The 14,879-nt window shown below is 50.3% G+C and overlaps 7 non-coding genes across 7 annotated transcripts; all 7 read right to left on the reverse strand.

Moving 5' to 3' along the window:
• Positions 1 to 1,289: 1,289 nt before the first annotated feature.
• On the reverse strand, positions 1,290 to 1,373 carry Trnal-uaa. Its single transcript has one exon. It is a non-coding gene; the product is annotated as a tRNA-Leu (tRNA).
• A 1,788-nt stretch (positions 1,374 to 3,161) lies between these two features.
• On the reverse strand, positions 3,162 to 3,245 carry Trnal-uaa. The gene has a single exon. It is a non-coding gene; the product is annotated as a tRNA-Leu (tRNA).
• A 3,664-nt stretch (positions 3,246 to 6,909) lies between these two features.
• Positions 6,910 to 6,993, reverse strand: Trnal-uaa. The gene has a single exon. It is a non-coding gene; the product is annotated as a tRNA-Leu (tRNA).
• A 1,792-nt stretch (positions 6,994 to 8,785) lies between these two features.
• Trnal-uaa lies at positions 8,786 to 8,869 on the reverse strand. Its single transcript has one exon. It is a non-coding gene; the product is annotated as a tRNA-Leu (tRNA).
• A 1,785-nt stretch (positions 8,870 to 10,654) lies between these two features.
• Trnal-uaa lies at positions 10,655 to 10,738 on the reverse strand. Its single transcript has one exon. It is a non-coding gene; the product is annotated as a tRNA-Leu (tRNA).
• Positions 10,739 to 12,525: 1,787 nt separating this feature from the next.
• On the reverse strand, positions 12,526 to 12,609 carry Trnal-uaa. Its single transcript has one exon. It is a non-coding gene; the product is annotated as a tRNA-Leu (tRNA).
• A 1,788-nt stretch (positions 12,610 to 14,397) lies between these two features.
• Trnal-uaa lies at positions 14,398 to 14,481 on the reverse strand. The gene has a single exon. It is a non-coding gene; the product is annotated as a tRNA-Leu (tRNA).
• Positions 14,482 to 14,879: the final 398 nt, after the last annotated feature.

Consider the following 14,879-nt stretch of genomic DNA (forward strand, 5'->3'; position numbering starts at 1 on the left):
ATTAAAGGGCAGATTCTTCAGTAAAAGTTAGTTCTGCGCTCAGTTTCAGTATATGGCCCTAGCAGCACCAGGAAAACGGGTTCAGATGTGCTCGCCTTCCTCTCTGCGTAGAGCGCCTACAGCGAGATTGCCTTCGGCCTCTGGCGCCAGGAGGGAAGGCGACACATCACGGCGCAAGCAGTGCGTAGCAGAAGGCGGTGGTGGTGTTTCGGTCAGCATGGTTGCTTCCCAAGTAGCTGATCCAGGTTCGAAACCCGGACACCGCACGGAAGTTGTCTTCTTTACTCAGGAGAGTGTTTCCAACGCTCGCGATCGTTGAATTTCTGAACTGTCGTGTTACGAATGGTTTTCCTTCGGCCCTCGTCCCGCTCCGCGTAGGCTAGTGCGGATTGCAATTCACAGCATCGCGTGTCCCCATGTGTCGACTTGTCTCGACTTTGCTCGGCTGACGCGAAAGCTGACGCTTGCAAGTGGGCGTATATGTAGAGGACAGGCGCTAGAAACGACTGGGAGAGACCATCTCGCCAAACGCACAACGGACCCTTTCATTTGACTGTGGCCGCAGGTTCGCGAATTTGCGTCCCGAGAGGCAAGAGAGGGGTCAGCGTGCTGGACCGTATCATTACCTCGCAGCAACACCGAAAACTAAGGGAAAAGGCAAAATTAAAGAATCCAACAGCTCGCAGAGTTCCTAGTTAGCCACCGAGCCGTGTACTAAGCACGTAAAAACGCTGCTTAACTTCGGTGATCGGACGAGAACCCGTGTCGTCAGCGTGGCACACAAGTCGGCGAGAACGTTTCCAGACGTGCGGACATCTTAGTCCTTGTACAGATCACTTGGGATTTACCTGGCAGTCTCTCGCGCTGCCTTTTAGGGACGCAATATAGAATAGGCCTTGGTGGGATCTAACCCATAGCCTTTCCGTTGTTAGCATGACACACTAACTTAGTGAGCTTACTGCCCACGCAATACGGCCGCTTCAGAACTCCAGCACCTGAGCCACCGTTTCACCTATCTTTATTAAGGCCTTACGATTCATTTAAACACGTATGCGTTGCTATTGAGGTGTTCTCGCTGTCGCTTGGAACCCAGAGCCACAGCACAACCACGGAAACGTCCGTGAGAAGAGCTACACCTCGACGCAGGAGAAGTATGTTCCGCTATTTCTTTTCGACCGCTCGGGCTGTCACTGTCGTCTCTAGTAAAATCTGCATGGCGTGTTTCTGCATAATTTACTTGTTCTGAAAGATCAAGGGTGTATGTTAGTTTCAGAATGTTTAAAATGCATTGTCGGATGTGGGGTTCGAACCCACGCTCCCTTACGGGAACCAGAACTTAAATCTGGCGCCTTAGACCGCTCGGCCAATCTGACATGCGAGTCAAGAGCTCCAGAGACTTTCATCACTAGCAATATTTTAAAGAACCTCACTGCGATATCTATTTATTTTTTCGGTAATGTGGAATTATGTCAGTTTTAGAAAATTTAAGACGCAATGTCGGACGTGGCATAGGAAATGCACCCTCCCTTTCGTGAACCAATGTGGTGCGTGGGACCTCTTTCTTCCGTCGTTTCCAGTTTGAACTGTAACTAGCAAAACTGTATTTAGTAATAGGAACATTTTCACATTGATGCAAAGAAAACTAGATATTAGCCAACGGCAAATAAGGCCGTTTCCTAGCAACAGCCACGCTGTGCATTACGCACTCGTGGGAAGCCAACGATATACCTTCTGTGAGGCTCAAACTGTAGTCCTTCACTTTACAATACTATGGCACTGCCCCGGTGGTACCACCGCGTACATACTGAAACGCCTTTGGATCGTCAGTGAGTACTTCATATTAGAAAATTCGTGTTCGCCCTGATGTGCATTAAAGGGCAGATTCTTCAGTAAAAGTTAGTTCTGCGCTCAGTTTCAGTATATGGCCCTAGCAGCACCAGGAAAACGGGTTCAGATGTGCTCGCCTTCCTCTCTGCGTAGAGCGCCTACAGCGAGATTGCCTTCGGCCTCTGGCGCCAGGAGGGAAGGCGACACATCACGGCGCAAGCAGCGCGTGGCAGAAGGCGGTGGTGGTGTGTCGGTCAGCATGGTTGCTTCCCAAGTAGCTGATCCGGGTTCGAAACCCGGACACCGCACGTAAGTTGCCTTCTTTACTCAGGAGTGTGTTTCCAACGCACGCGATCGTCGAATTTCCCAACTGTCGTGTTACGAATGGTTTTCCTTCGCCCCTCGTCCCGCTTCGCGTAGGCTAGTGCGGCTTGCGATTCACAGCATCGTGTGTCCCCATGTGTCGACTTGTCTCGACTTTGCTCGGCTGACGCGAAAGCTGACGCTTGCAAATGGGCGTATATGTAGAAGACAGGCGCTAGAAACGACTGGGAGAGACCAACTCGCCAAACGCACAACGGACCCTTTCATTTGACTCTGGCCGCAGGCTCGCGAATTTGCGTCCCGAGAGGCAAGAGAGGGGTCAGCGTGCTGGACCGTACCATTACCGCGCAGCAACACCGAAAACTAAGGCAAAAGGCACAATTAAAGAATCCAACAGCACGCAGACTTCCTAGTTAGCCACCGAGCCGTGTACTAAGCACGTAAAAACGCTGCTTAACTTCGGTGATCGGACGAGAACCCGTGTCGTCAGGGTGGCACACAAGTCGGCTAGAACGTTTCCAGACGTGCGGACATCTTAGTCCTTGTACAGATGACTTGGGATTTGCCTGGCAGTCTCTCGCGCTGCTTTTTAGGGAAGCAATATGGAATAGCCCTTGGTGGGATCTAACCCATAGCCTTCCCGTTGTTAGCATGACACACTAACTTAGTGAGCTTACTGCCCACGCAATACGGCCGCTTCAGAACTCCAGCACGTGAGCCACCGTTTCATCTATCTTTATTAAGGCCTTACGATTCATTTAAACAGGTATGCGTTGCTGTTGAGGTTTCCTCGCTGTCGGTTGGAACCCAGAGCCACAGCACAACAACAACGGAAACGTTCGTGAGAAGAGCTAAACCTCGACGCAGGAAAAGTATGTTCCGCTATTTCTTTTCGACCGCTCGGGCTGTCACTGTCGTCTCTAGTAAAATCTGCATGGCGTGTTTCTGCATAATTTACTTGTTCTGTAAGATCAAGGGAGTATGTTAGTTTCAGAACGTTTAAAATGCATTGTCAGATGTGGGGTTCGAACCCACGCTCCCTTACGGGAACCAGAGGTTAAATCTGGCGCCTTACACCGCTCGGCCAATCTGACGTGCGAGGCAAGGGCGCCAGAGACTTCCATCTCAAGCAATATCTCATGGAACCTCACTGCGAAATCTGTTTCTTTTTTCGGTAGGATGGAATTATGTCAGTTTTAGAATATTCATAACGCAATGTCAGACGTGGCGTAGGAAATGCACCCTCCCTTTCGGGATCCAATGTGGCGCGTTGGACCGCTTTCTTCCGTCGTTTCCAGTTTGAACTGTAACTAGCAAAACCGTATTTAGTAATAGGGACATTTTCACATTGATGCAAAGAAAACTAGATATGAACATACGGCAAATAAAGCCGTTTCCTAGCGACAGCCACGCTGTGCCTTACGCACTCGTGGGAGGCCAATGATATACTTCCTGTGAGGCTCAAACTGTCGACCTTCACTTTACAATACTTAGGCACTGCCCAGGTGGTACCGACGCGTACATACTGCAACGTCTTTGGATCGTCAGTGAGTACTTCATATTAGAAATTTCGTGTTCCCCCTGATGTGCATTAAAGGGCAGATTCTTCAGTAAAAGTTAGTTCTGCGCTCAGTTTCAGTATTTGGCCCTAGCAGCACCAGGAAAACGGGTTCAGATGTGCTCGCCTTCCTCTCTGCGTAGAGCGCCTACAGCGAGATTGCCTTCGGCCTCTGGCGCCAGGAGGGAAGGCGACACATCACGGCGCAAGCAGTGCGTAGCAGAAGCCGGTGGTGGTGTGTCGGTCAGCATGGTTGCTTCCCCAGTAGCTGATCCGGGTTCGAAACCCGGACGCCGCACGGAAGTTGTCTTCTTTACTCAGGAGAGTGTTTCCAACGCTCGCGATCGTCCAATTTGCGAACTGTCGTGTTACGAATGGTTTTCCTTCGCCCCTCGTCCCGCTTCGCGTAGGCTAGTGCGGCTTGCGATTCACAGCATCGTGTGTCCCCATGTGTCGACTTGTCTCGACTTTGCTCGGCTGACGCGAAAGCTGACGCTTGCAAATGGGCGTATATGTAGAAGACAGGCGCTAGTAACGACTGGGAGAGACCAACTCGCCAAACGCACAACGGACCCTTTCATTTGACTCTGGCCGCAGGCTCGCGAATTTGCGTCCCGAGAGGCAAGAGAGGGGTCAGCGTGCTGGACCGTACCATTACCGCGCAGCAACACCGAAAACTAAGGCAAAAGGCACAATTAAAGAATCCAACAGCACGCAGACTTCCTAGTTAGCCACCGAGCCGTGTACTAAGCACGTAAAAACGCTGCTTAACTTCGGTGATCGGACGAGAACCCGTGTCGTCAGGGTGGCACACAAGTCGGCTAGAACGTTTCCAGACGTGCAGACATCTTAGTCCTTGTACAGATCACTTGGGATTTGCCTGGCAGTCTCTCGCGCTGCTTTTTAGGGAAGCAATATGGAATAGCCCTTGGTGGGATCTAACCCATAGCCTTCCCGTTGTTAGCATGACACACTAACTTAGTGAGCTTACTGCCCACGCAATAAGGCCGCTTCAGAACTCCAGCACCTGAGCCACCGTTTAATCTATCTTCATTAAGGCCTTAGGATTCATTTAAACACGTATGCGTTGCTGTTGAGGTTTTCTCGCTGTCGCTTGGAACCCAGAACCACACCACAACAACAACGGAAACGTCCGTGAGAAGAGCTAAACCTCGACGCAGGAAAAGTATGTTCCGCTATTTATTTTCGACCGCTCGGGCTGTCACTGTCGTCTCTAGTAAAATCTGCATGTCGTGTTTCTGAATAATTTACTTGTTCTGAAAGATCAAGGGAATATGTTAGTTTCAGAATGTTTAGAATGCATTGTCAGATGTCGGGTTCGAACCCACGCTCCCTTACGGGAACCAGAGCTTAAATCTGGCTCCATTAGACCGCTCCGCCAATCTGACATGCGAGGCAAGAGCTCCAGAGACTTCCATCTCTAGCAATATCTCAAAGAACCTCACTGCGGAATCTGTTTGTCTTTTCGGTAGCATGGAATTATGTCAGTTTTAGAAAATTTGAGACGCAATGTCAGACGTGGCGTAGGAAATGCACCCTCCCTTTCGGGAACCAATGTGGGCGTTGGACCGCTTTCTTCCGTCGTTTCCAGTTTGAACTGTAACTAGCAAAACTGTATTTAGTAATAGGAACATTTTCACATTGATGCAAAGAAAACTAGATATTAGCCAACGGCAAATAAGGCCGTTTCCTAGCAACAGCCACGCTGTGCATTACGCACTCGTGGGAAGCCAATGAAATACTTCCCGTGAGGCTCAAACTGTCGTCCTTCACTTTACAATACTTAGGCACTGCCCCGGTGGTACCGACGCGTACATACTGAAACGTCTTTGGATCATCAGTGAGTACTTCGTATTAGAAAATTCGTGTTCGCCCTGATGTGCATTAAAGGGCAGATTGTTCAGCAACAGTTAGTTCTGCGCCCAGATTCAGTATATGGCCCTAGCAGCACCAGGAAAACGGGTTCAGATGTGCTCGCCTTCCTCTCTGCGTAGAGCGCCTACAGCGAGATTGCCTTCGGCCTCTGGTGCCAGGAGGGAAGGCGACACATCACGGCGCAAGCAGCGCGTGGCAGAAGGCGGTGGTGGTGTGTCGGTCAGCATGGTTGCTTCCCAAGTAGCTGATCCGGGTTCGAAACCCGGACACAGCACGTAAGTTGCCTTCTTTACTCAGGAGTGTGTTTCCAACGCACGCGATCGTCGAATTTCCCAACTGTCGTGTTACGAATGGTTTTCCTTCGCCCCTCGTCCCGCTCCGCGTAGGCTAGTGCGGATTGCGATTCACAGCATCGTGTGTCCCCATGTGTCGACTTGTCTCGACTTGCTCGGCTGACGCGAAAGCTGACGCTTGCAAATGGGCGTATATGTAGAGGACAGGCGCTAGAAACGACTGGGAGAGACCAACTCGACAAACGCACCGCACAACGGACCCTTTCATTTGGCTGTGGCCGCAGGTTCGCGAATTTGCGTCCCGAGAGGCAAGAGAGGGGTCAGCGTGCTGGACCATATCATTACCTCGCAGCAACACCGAAAACTAAAGGAAAAGGCAAAATTAAAGAATCCAAGAGCACGCAGACTTCCTAGTTAGCCACCGAGCCGTGTACTAAGCACGTAAAAACGCTGCTTAACTTCGGTGATCGGACGAGAACCCGTGTCGTCAGCGTGGCACACAAGTCGGCGAGAACGTTTCCAGACGTGCGGACATCATAGTCCTTGTACAGATCACTTGGGATTTACCTGGCAGTCTCTCGCGCTGCCTTTTAGGGCAGCAATATGGAATAGCCCTTGGTGGGATCTAACCCATAGCCTTCCCGTTGTTAGCATGACACACTAACTTAGTGAGCTTACTGCCTACGCAATACGGCCGCTTCAGAACTCCAGCACCAGAGCCACCGTATCATCTATCTTCATTAAGGCCTTACGATTCATTTAAACACGTATGCGTTGCTGTTGAGGTTTTCTCGCTGTCGCTTGGAACCCAGGGCCACAGCACAACAACAACGGAGACGTCCGTTAGAAGAGCTACACCTCGACGCAGGAAAAGTATGTTCCGCTATTTCTTTTCGACCGCTCGGGCTGTCACTGTCGTCTCTAGTAAAATCTGCATGGCGTGTTTCTGCATAATTTACTTGTCCTGAAAGATCAAGGGAGTATGTTAGTTTCAGAATGTTTAGAATGCATTGTCAGATGTGGGGTTCGAACCCACGCTCCCTTACGGGAACCAGAGCTTAAACCTGGCGCCTTACACCGCTCGGCCAATCTGACGTGCGAGGCAAGAGCTCCAGAGACTTCCATCTCTAGCAATATCTCAAAGAACGTCACTGCGAAACCTGTTTCTTTTTTCGGTAGGATGGAATTATGTCAGTTTGAGAAAATTTAAGACGCAATGTCAGACGTGGCGTAGGAAATGCACCCTCCCTTTCGGGAACCAATGTGGCGCGTTGGACCGCTTTCTTCCGTCGTTTCCAGTTTGAACTGTAACTAGCAAAACTGTATTTAGTAATAGGAACATTTTCACATTGATGCAAAGAAAACTAGATATTAGCCAACGGCAAATAAGGCCGTTTCGTAGCAACAGCCACGCTGTGCATTACGCACTCGTGGGAAGCCAATGAAATACTTCCCGTGAGGCTCACACTGTCGTCCTTCACTTTACAATTCTTAGGCACTGCCCCGGTGGTACCGACGCGTACATACTGAAACGTCTTTGGATCGTCAGTGAGTACTTCATATTAGAAATTTCGTGTTCGCCCTGATGTGCATTAAAGGGCAGATTCCTCAGTAAAAGTTAGTTCTGCGCTCAGTTTCAGTATTTGGCCCTAGCAGCACCAGGAAAACGGGTTCAGATGTGCTCGCCTTCCTCTCTGCGTAGAGCGCCTACAGCGAGATTGCCTTCGGCCTCTGGCGCCAGGAGGGAAGGCGACACATCACGGCGCAAGCAGCGCGTGGCAGAAGGCGGTGGTGGTGTGTCGGTCAGCATGGTTGCTTCCCAAGTAGCTGATCCGGGTTCGAAACCCGGACACCGCACGTAAGTTGACTTCTTTACTCAGGAGTGTGTTTCCAACGCACGCGATCGTCGAATTTCCCAACTGTCGTGTTACGAATGGTTTTCCTTCGCCCCTCGTCCCGCTCCGCGTAGGCTAGTGCGGATTGCGATTCACAGCATCGTGTGTCCCCATGTGTCGACTTGTCTCGACTTGCTCGGCTGACGCGAAAGCTGACGCTTGCAAATGGGCGTATATGTAGAGGTCAGGCGCTAGAAACGACTGGGAGAGACCAACTCGACAAACGCACCGCACAACGGACCCTTTCATTTGGCTGTGGCCGCAGGTTCGCGAATTTGCTTCCCGAGAGGCAAGAGAGGGGTCAGCGTGCTAGACCATATCATTACCTCGCAGCAACACCGAAAACTAAGGGAAAAGGCAAAATTAAAGAATCCAAGAGCACGCAGACTTCCTAGTTAGCCACCGAGCCGTGTACTAAGCACGTAAAAACGCTGCTTAACTTCGGTGATCGGACGAGAACCTGTGTCGTCAGCGTGGCACACAAGTCGGCGAGAACGTTTCCAGACGTGCGGACATCTTAGTTCTTGTACAGATCACTTGGGATTTACCTGGCAGTCTCTCGCGCTGCCTTTTAGGGCAGCAATATGGAATAGCCCTTGGTGGGATCTAACCCATAGCCTTCCCGTTGTTAGCATGACACACTAACTTAGTGAGCTTACTGCCTACGCAATACGGCCGCTTCAAAACTCCAGCACCAGAGCCACCGTTTCATCTATCTTCATTAAGGCCTTACGATTCATTTAAACACGTATGCGTTGCTGTTGAGGTTTTCTCGCTGTCGCTTGGAACCCAGGGCCACAGCACAACAACAACGGAGACGTCCGTTAGAAGAGCTACACCTCGACGCAGGAAAAGTATGTTCCGCTATTTCTTTTCGACCGCTCGGGCTGTCACTGTCGTCTCTAGTAAAATCTGCATGGCGTGTTTCTGCATAATTTACTTGTCCTGAAAGATCAAGGGAGTATGTTAGTTTCAGAATGTTTAGAATGCATTGTCAGATGTGGGGTTCGAACCCACGCTCCCTTACGGGAACCAGAGCTTAAACCTGGCGCCTTAGACCGCTCGGCCAATCTGACGTGCGAGGCAAGAGCTCCAGAGACTTCAATCTCTAGCAATATCTCAAAAAACCTCACTGCGAAACCTGTTTCTTTTTTCGGTAGGATGGAATTATGTCAGTTTGAGAAAATTTAAGACGCAATGTCAGACGTGGCGTAGGAAATGCACCCTCCCTTTCGGGAACCAATGTGGCGCGTTGGACCGCTTTCTTCCGTCGTTTCCAGTTTGAACTGTAACTAGCAAAACTGTATTTAGTAATAGGAACATTTTCACATTGATGCAAAGAAAACTAGATATTAGCCAACGGCAAATAAGGCCGTTTCGTAGCAACAGCCACGCTGTGCATTACGCACTCGTGGGAAGCCAATGAAATACTTCCCGTGAGGCTCACACTGTCGTCCTTCACTTTACAATTCTTAGGCACTGCCCCGGTGGTACCGACGCGTACATACTGAAACGTCTTTGGATCGTCAGTGAGTACTTCATATTAGAAATTTCGTGTTCGCCCTGATGTGCATTAAAGGGCAGATTCTTCAGTAAAAGTTAGTTCTGCGCTCAGTTTCAGTATATGGCCCTAGCAGCACCAGGAAAACGGGTTCAGATGTGCTCGCCTTCCTCTCTGCGTAGAGCGCCTACAGCGAGATTGCCTTCGGCCTCTGGCGCCAGGAGGGAAGGCGACACATCACGGCGCAAGCAGTGCGTAGCAGAAGGCGGTGGTGGTGTTTCGGTCAGCATGGTTGCTTCCCAAGTAGCTGATCCAGGTTCGAAACCCGGACACCGCACGGAAGTTGTCTTCTTTACTCAGGAGAGTGTTTCCAACGCTCGCGATCGTTGAATTTCTGAACTGTCGTGTTACGAATGGTTTTCCTTCGGCCCTCGTCCCGCTCCGCGTAGGCTAGTGCGGATTGCAATTCATAGCATCGCGTGTCCCCATGTGTCGACTTGTCTCGACTTTGCTCGGCTGACGCGAAAGCTGACGCTTGCAAGTGGGCGTATATGTAGAGGACAGGCGCTAGAAACGACTGGGAGAGACCATCTCGCCAAACGCACAACGGACCCTTTCATTTGACTGTGGCCGCAGGTTCGCGAATTTGCGTCCCGAGAGGCAAGAGAGGGGTCAGCGTGCTGGACCGTATCATTACCTCGCAGCAACACCGAAAACTAAGGGAAAAGGCAAAATTAAAGAATCCAACAGCTCGCAGAGTTCCTAGTTAGCCACCGAGCCGTGTACTAAGCACGTAAAAACGCTGCTTAACTTCGGTGATCGGACGAGAACCCGTGTCGTCAGCGTGGCACACAAGTCGGCGAGAACGTTTCCAGACGTGCGGACATCTTAGTCCTTGTACAGATCACTTGGGATTTACCTGGCAGTCTCTCGCGCTGCCTTTTAGGGACGCAATATAGAATAGGCCTTGGTGGGATCTAACCCATAGCCTTTCCGTTGTTAGCATGACACACTAACTTAGTGAGCTTACTGCCCACGCAATACGGCCGCTTCAGAACTCCAGCACCTGAGCCACCGTTTCACCTATCTTTATTAAGGCCTTACGATTCATTTAAACACGTATGCGTTGCTATTGAGGTGTTCTCGCTGTCGCTTGGAACCCAGAGCCACAGCACAACCACGGAAACGTCCGTGAGAAGAGCTACACCTCGACGCAGGAGAAGTATGTTCCGCTATTTCTTTTCGACCGCTCGGGCTGTCACTGTCGTCTCTAGTAAAATCTGCATGGCGTGTTTCTGCATAATTTACTTGTTCTGAAAGATCAAGGGTGTATGTTAGTTTCAGAATGTTTAAAATGCATTGTCGGATGTGGGGTTCGAACCCACGCTCCCTTACGGGAACCAGAACTTAAATCTGGCGCCTTAGACCGCTCGGCCAATCTGACATGCGAGTCAAGAGCTCCAGAGACTTTCATCACTAGCAATATCTTAAAGAACCTCACTGCGATATCTATTTATTTTTTCGGTAATGTGGAATTATGTCAGTTTTAGAAAATTTAAGACGCAATGTCGGACGTGGCATAATAAATGCACCCTCCCTTTCGTGAACCAATGTGGTGCGTGGGACCTCTTTCTTCCGTCGTTTCCAGTTTGAACTGTAACTAGCAAAACTGTATTTAGTAATAGGAACATTTTCACATTGATGCAAAGAAAACTAGATATTAGCCAACGGCAAATAAGGCCGTTTCCTAGCAACAGCCACGCTGTGCATTACGCACTCGTGGGAAGCCAACGATATACCTTCTGTGAGGCTCAAACTGTAGTCCTTCACTTTACAATACTATGGCACTGCCCCGGTGGTACCACCGCGTACATACTGAAACGCCTTTGGATCGTCAGTGAGTACTTCATATTAGAAAATTCGTGTTCGCCCTGATGTGCATTAAAGGGCAGATTCTTCAGTAAAAGTTAGTTCTGCGCTCAGTTTCAGTATATGGCCCTAGCAGCACCAGGAAAACGGGTTCAGATGTGCTCGCCTTCCTCTCTGCGTAGAGCGCCTACAGCGAGATTGCCTTCGGCCTCTGGCGCCAGGAGGGAAGGCGACACATCACGGCGCAAGCAGCGCGTGGCAGAAGGCGGTGGTGGTGTGTCGGTCAGCATGGTTGCTTCCCAAGTAGCTGATCCGGGTTCGAAACCCGGACACCGCACGTAAGTTGCCTTCTTTACTCAGGAGTGTGTTTCCAACGCACGCGATCGTCGAATTTCCCAACTGTCGTGTTACGAATGGTTTTCCTTCGCCCCTCGTCCCGCTTCGCGTAGGCTAGTGCGGCTTGCGATTCACAGCATCGTGTGTCCCCATGTGTCGACTTGTCTCGACTTGCTCGGCTGACGCGAAAGCTGACGCTTGCAAATGGGCGTATATGTAGAAGACAGGCGCTAGAAACGACTGGGAGAGACCAACTCGCCAAACGCACAACGGACCCTTTCATTTGACTCTGGCCGCAGGCTCGCGAATTTGCGTCCCGAGAGGCAAGAGTGGGGTCAGCGTGCTGGACCGTACCATTACCGCGCAGCAACACCGAAAACTAAGGCAAAAGGCACAATTAAAGAATCCAACAGCACGCAGACTTCCTAGTTAGCCACCGAGCCGTGTACTAAGCACGTAAAAACGCTGCTTAACTTCGGTGATCGGACGAGAACCCGTGTCGTCAGGGTGGCACACAAGTCGGCTAGAACGTTTCCAGACGTGCGGACATCTTAGTCCTTGTACAGATGACTTGGGATTTGCCTGGCAGTCTCTCGCGCTGCTTTTTAGGGAAGCAATATGGAATAGCCCTTGGTGGGATCTAACCCATAGCCTTCCCGTTGTTAGCATGACACACTAACTTAGTGAGCTTACTGCCCACGCAATACGGCCGCTTCAGAACTCCAGCACGTGAGCCACCGTTTCATCTATCTTTATTAAGGCCTTACGATTCATTTAAACAGGTATGCGTTGCTGTTGAGGTTTCCTCGCTGTCGGTTGGAACCCAGAGCCACAGCACAACAACAACGGAAACGTTCGTGAGAAGAGCTAAACCTCGACGCAGGAAAAGTATGTTCCGCTATTTCTTTTCGACCGCTCGGGCTGTCACTGTCGTCTCTAGTAAAATCTGCATGGCGTGTTTCTGCATAATTTACTTGTTCTGTAAGATCAAGGGAGTATGTTAGTTTCAGAACGTTTAAAATGCATTGTCAGATGTGGGGTTCGAACCCACGCTCCCTTACGGGAACCAGAGGTTAAATCTGGCGCCTTACACCGCTCGGCCAATCTGACGTGCGAGGCAAGGGCGCCAGAGACTTCCATCTCAAGCAATATCTCATGGAACCTCACTGCGAAATCTGTTTCTTTTTTCGGTAGGATGGAATTATGTCAGTTTTAGAATATTCATAACGCAATGTCAGACGTGGCGTAGGAAATGCACCCTCCCTTTCGGGATCCAATGTGGCGCGTTGGACCGCTTTCTTCCGTCGTTTCCAGTTTGAACTGTAACTAGCAAAACCGTATTTAGTAATAGGGACATTTTCACATTGATGCAAAGAAAACTAGGTATGAACATACGGCAAATAAAGCCGTTTCCTAGCGACAGCCACGCTGTGCCTTACGCACTCGTGGGAGGCCAATGATATACTTCCTGTGAGGCTCAAACTGTCGACCTTCACTTTACAATACTTAGGCACTGCCCAGGTGGTACCGACGCGTACATACTGCAACGTCTTTGGATCGTCAGTGAGTACTTCATATTAGAAATTTCGTGTTCGCCCTGATGTGCATTAAAGGGCAGATTCTTCAGTAAAAGTTAGTTCTGCGCTCAGTTTCAGTATTTGGCCCTAGCAGCACCAGGAAAACGGGTTCAGATGTGCTCGCCTTCCTCTCTGCGTAGAGCGCCTACAGCGAGATTGCCTTCGGCCTCTGGCGCCAGGAGGGAAGGCGACACATCACGGCGCAAGCAGTGCGTAGCAGAAGCCGGTGGTGGTGTGTCGGTCAGCATGGTTGCTTCCCCAGTAATTGATCCGGGTTCGAAACCCGGACGCCGCCCGGAAGTTGTCTTCTTTACTCAGGAGAGTGTTTCCAACGCTCGCGATCGTCCAATTTGCGAACTGTCGTGTTACGAATGGTTTTCCTTCGCCCCTCGTCCCGCTTCGCGTAGGCTAGTGCGGCTTGCGATTCACAGCATCGTGTGTCCCCATGTGTCGACTTGTCTCGACTTTGCTCGGCTGACGCGAAAGCTGACGCTTGCAAATGGGCGTATATGTAGAAGACAGGCGCTAGTAACGACTGGGAGAGACCAACTCGCCAAACGCACAACGGACCCTTTCATTTGACTCTGGCCGCAGGCTCGCGAATTTGCGTCCCGAGAGGCAAGAGAGGGGTCAGCGTGCTGGACCGTACCATTACCGCGCAGCAACACCGAAAACTAAGGCAAAAGGCACAATTAAAGAATCCAACAGCACGCAGACTTCCTAGTTAGCCACCGAGCCGTGTACTAAGCACGTAAAAACGCTGCTTAACTTCGGTGATCGGACGAGAACCCGTGTCGTCAGGGTGGCACACAAGTCGGCTAGAACGTTTCCAGACGTGCAGACATCTTAGTCCTTGTACAGATGACTTGGGATTTGCCTGGCAGTCTCTCGCGCTGCTTTTTAGGGAAGCAATATGGAATAGCCCTTGGTGGGATCTAACCCATAGCCTTCCCGTTGTTAGCATGACACACTAACATAGTGAGCTTACTGCCCACGCAATACGGCCGCTTCAGAACTCCAGCACGTGAGCCACCGTTTCATCTATCTTTATTAAGGCCTTACGATTCATTTAAACAGGTATGCGTTGCTGTTGAGGTTTCCTCGCTGTCGGTTGGAACCCAGAGCCACAGCACAACAACAACGGAAACGTTCGTGAGAAGAGCTAAACCTCGACGCAGGAAAAGTATGTTCCGCTATTTCTTTTCGACCGCTCGGGCTGTCACTGTCGTCTCTAGTAAAATCTGCATGGCGTGTTTCTGCATAATTTACTTGTTCTGTAAGATCAAGGGAGTATGTTAGTTTCAGAACGTTTAAAATGCATTGTCAGATGTGGGGTTCGAACCCACGCTCCCTTACGGGAACCAGAGGTTAAATCTGGCGCCTTACACCGCTCGGCCAATCTGACGTGCGAGGCAAGGGCGCCAGAGACTTCCATCTCAAGCAATATCTCATAGAACCTCACTGCGAAATCTGTTTCTTTTTTCGGTAGGATGGAATTATGTCAGTTTTAGAATATTCATAACGCAATGTCAGACGTGGCGTAGGAAATGCACCCTCCCTTTCGGGATCCAATGTGGCGCGTTGGACCGCTTTCTTCCGTCGTTTCCAGTTTGAACTGTAACTAGCAAAACCGTATTTAGTAATAGGGACATTTTCACATTGATGCAAAGAAAACTAGATATGAACATACGGCAAATAAGGCCGTTTCCTAGCAACAGCCACGCTGTGCCTTACGCACTCGTGGGAGGCCAATGATATACTTCCTGTGAGGCTCAAACTGTTGACCTTCACTTTACAATACTT

Source organism: Schistocerca americana, chromosome 7 (genome assembly GCF_021461395.2).
Source record: "Schistocerca americana isolate TAMUIC-IGC-003095 chromosome 7, iqSchAmer2.1, whole genome shotgun sequence".
NCBI lineage: Eukaryota > Metazoa > Arthropoda > Insecta > Orthoptera > Acrididae > Schistocerca > Schistocerca americana.